We start from the raw sequence: 4,621 nt of genomic DNA on the forward strand, positions 1-4,621 counted from the left end.
TTATTTATTTTACTTGTCATTTAAATATATCTGTGCCCATTGCCCAAACTCAACATTCCCCAAAAACACACTTTTTCATAATCAATAATAAGAACACCTCCTTGCAATTCCTTGAGAAGATGACCCGAGGTTTAAATACTCGGTTATCAATTTTAAAGGAGTTTGTTACTTGTGACAACCAAAACGTTTGTACGAAGGGATTTTTGTTGGTTTAGAGACTATATCTACAACACAACCGTTTCCATGAATCTCTTTACTGGTAAAAATCCTAACGTCAAAATGGCGCCGTTGCCGGGGAATTGCAAACGTGTGCCTTATTATTGGTTATTGTAAATATTTTATTTTTGCTTGTTTATTTGTTTTTATTTTTATTTTTGCTTTTTCTTAATTTAAGAGGTTATTGGTTTTTATTTTAAAATTTTTATTTTATCTTATCTTATTTCAAAAATCAAATTTCAAAAATTTAAATTTAAAAATTTTTTTTTCAAAATTCAAATTCAAAAATTTTCAAAATTCAAAATTCAAATTTCAAAATTTCCAAATTCAAATTTCAAAATTTAATTTTCGAATTCAAAATTTAAATAACCTTATAATTTAAATTTATTTTTATTTTTGTTTTTAATTTTTTATTTGCTACTATAAACTCTCACTCCTTTGGCTATGAGTCTAGTTACAATTATGTTGCAGGAAGAAGAAATTTCAATGAGAACAGGCATCAAGGTTGGAACAATCAAAGATGGGAGGAGCCACAAGGACTTGATCAATCCTCATGGCAACAACCACCTCCAATAGACTATCAACAACCACCACCATATGCCTATGAACCCTTTCCTCAACATAACTTTGGACCACCAAACTCACAAGCCCCTTTCCGCCATTCATCTCCATATGACCCTAACCCTCAACCACCATACCAACCACCTTATGAGCCATATGAACCATATATAGAACCACCCCAATTCCAATCCAATCACTCCCAACCACCACCACTTTCTTTTGTATCATGTCCAAGTCTGGCAACCCGAGAAGCAGAGGATCGCCTAAGGGAAACAGTAGTTAAATTTCAGGCAACCATTCAACAACTGGGGCAAGTATTAATTCAATGGGCTTCTAGACGCTCAAATATACAAGGATCAGCCACAGCTCCATGTGGACAGTCTAGTGAAGAGCGTAGCATAAAGGAGATACCAGAAACCCTAGTGGACAAGACAGAGAATGAATTTGTACTAGAACAAGTGGAAGACGCTGTCGTTGTTCAAGAAGAAGAAGTGGTTGAAGACTTAGGAGATGCAGAACCTCCATGGGAAAGTCAAGATATAGAGCCTCATTCCAAGACGGTTGAAATTGATGCTGAGGAGGGTGTACAACCTCCAAAGCATATCATAGTTGAAGACTTGGAAGAGGTTGATCAAGAGATGGAGATTCAAGAAGAGGAAGCACAACCTCCCATGCCCTTGGAAAGCAATGAAGAGGAGATTGAATTGAAAGAGAGCTACCAAGAGGAAGAGGTTGAAATTGAAGAAGCTTGCAAAGAGGGAGACGGATGGTCAACTTACGGCTTTTTGTGGCATTAAGAGTAAGAGGAAGATGGCCAGTGGTAAGAATTGTCCTGCAAGGTTCATTATGGTTGGAAGCTTTAAGTTTAAATGCAAAGGTTGGTGTAGAGCTCAATTTAATGGGTCTAGGAAGCTGTTTGGTAGCTGCAGTGAGAATTCAAATTACTTATCACCTGGCTGGAAAAATACAGCTCCCGACAAAAATGGGTGTAAAAGCAAGGTTTGGGATCCTGGAATCTGTTCTGACATCCAACACCCCGGGAGCCTAAGAATCTTTTTGAAGCTGCTCAAGGGTTTTACATGCCTAGTTTGGGACCCCGGAGGTTACTGGAATCACAAACACTGGTAGAAATTCCTGGATGAGTTCAAGCATAAGCTACCATAACAGGAAGCTCATCAAATGTCCAACTTAAGAACTTTAACTAAAAGTGCTAGCTGGGAGACAACCCACCATGGTATGATCGTCCTTTTTCATTTTTATTTAGTTTTATTTATTTTTGAAATTTTATTTTATTTTATTATATTGAACCTGGAGTTTTGCATCACATTCATATTAACACTGCATTCTGCATCTTTTCAGATTAAAAAAAAAAGAAGCGAGCATGCGACGCGATCGCATCAGCGACGCGTCCGCGTCGCAAGGAGATGAGAGAATAATAAATTGAACAGAAAGTTACGCAGAAGCAGCGCTGGAGACGTGCCAATGGCACAAATCACCCCACGCGACCGCGTCATATGGGAATAATGGCCTCCCAGGCGACCGCGTCACCCACGCGGCCGCGTGACCTGAAATCGGCGTAAAAAGGGTGCATGGCCGAAAGTTGTGCTGGAGTTGGGCTGGACTCGTGCTGGCAGCCCAAGCCCTCCCACACGAACGCGTGCCCCACGCATCCGCGTCATATTGGAAATAAGGCTACTCATGCGATCGCATCCCCCACGCTACCGCGTCACCCTGGATTTTGGCAATACTAAGATTTGAACAAAGAGTTGTGTGACCGCGAGGCTGCACTCGTGCCACTAGCACAAATCAAGTCACGCGATCGCGTGCCTCACGCGTCCGTGTCACCCAACCTTATCGCGCACCACGCGACCGCGTCACCCATGCGACCGCGTTGCCAGCGTCGCACAACCTATCCAGATTAGTGCCAATTTTCTTATCTTTTCTTCTCCGAATCCTTATTCTTCTTATCTTTTCTTATTTCCTTCTGCTTCCTTTCCTATTTTCTCTCACTTCCATTCTATTTTATTTAAATTATTTGCATACTTTCATTCATTGCATATTTTTATTTTTCTAAAAATATTATTGGTGTTCAAATGTTCTTATTCAACTGTTACATTTTTTCTGATATTTTCTTGGTGCTTAGTGACTTGTTTAATTCTGATTGGGTAATATTATTTAAATCAATGCTAATTTTTATAATACTGATATTCCTTTTGCATTGACATGAACTCACATTGTCTTTCATTACCCACTCTCTTCCCCATTGTTGTAAATTTTGCACCACTGGTATGCCATGTGCTTCTATTGTTCTCTCACTTGCATGTTGTAGCTACCATGTAATTGAGACCCTCATTATTTGGCATCAACCAACCCATGTTTTATTTATTTTCCTATCTTTATTTCTGGGTTACTCTTCTTCCCTTTTCTTTCAGGATGGCCACCCGGAAGAGAACCGGAAGACGTTTACATGGGGAGACAGGCAAGTCAATCTGCACAATCTATAGAGAAAGGCATCAGTTGGAGCAGCCCATCCACTTGTACATCTTAGCATGCATCGAGGACGGTGCAATCTTTAAGTGTGGGGAGGTCGATACCGATCTCCATGGGTTAGTTACTCCTCTATCTCAACACCAATGATTTATTTTCCTTATTCATTGTTGCATTTGCATGTTTAATTGCATATTTGTTTAATTTTTTACATATTTTACCACTTGGTTAAAGTAATATTTTCTTTTTCAAGAAACTTTTTAGAGTATTTCACTAATTTGAATAAAATTTTATGTTACACTTGTTTGAAGAAATATTATATTGGAACATGGTTTAGAGCTCGAACACACAAAACCTATGAGATTTTTGAGCCTAATTGATTGGTTGCATTTTGTCAACCAATAATTTATTTTTGATGTGTGTTTTTCTCTCTAAAATTGTGATCTTTGTCTTGCTTAATTCTATATTTCCATTGTTTGATGTATACATGCACTTATATGATTGAGGCCTTTGTTTTAGTTAGCTTACATACCCATATGGCCTTAACCTTTTCATTATCCATTGCAAACCAATTTTGAGCCTATTTTACCCATTTGTTCTTTACTTTAGCCCATCATTAACTCTAAGCGAAAAACAATAATGTCCTTAATTTGAATTCTTAGTTAGCTTAGACTAGTGAGAGTGCTTATGATTTAAGTGTGGGAAATTGGGTTTGAAAATATTTGGTTTAAGAATTGGGTGTTATATATCTTTATGAAAATGTGAAAGAAATGTTTAGGACATGTTCATGCATTCAATAATTTAATCATATGCATTGAGAAAAATAAAAGAAAAAATATATATAAAAAAAGTGAGAAAAAGAAAAGAAAAAAAAAAGAGAGCAAATAATAAAAAGGGGACAAAATGCCCAAAGTAAATAGTGAAAGCAATGCATATGTACTGTACTTGAAATTAAAATGCATGAATATGTGGAAAACATGGTTAATGGATGGTTAGATATTGTATTATGATTACATGGATTATTTAAGTTAGGTGGGAAAAGTTTAAGTTAATTAAGGATTCTGATTTTAGTCCACTTGGCCAAATACAATCCTACCTTGACCCTAACCCCATTACAACCCTTAAAAGACCTCTTGATATGTGTATTTGTGCATTAAATTTTTGTTGATTGTTAGATGAAGAGCAAGCCTTAGAAAGCAAGGATAGTGGAGAATTGAGAGAATCGAACCTTAAACACTTGAGTGATTAGAGTGTATACATTACCAGTGAGGGTTCGATGCTCAATTCCTTGTTCCCTGCTTTCATGAGCTATTTTCTTCTTGCAAGTCTATTTGTACTTCATTTTTATGATTTGAAT

The sequence above is a fragment of the Arachis ipaensis genome, chromosome B10, assembly GCF_000816755.2.
Source record: "Arachis ipaensis cultivar K30076 chromosome B10, Araip1.1, whole genome shotgun sequence".
NCBI classification, from domain to species: Eukaryota; Viridiplantae; Streptophyta; class Magnoliopsida; order Fabales; family Fabaceae; genus Arachis; species Arachis ipaensis.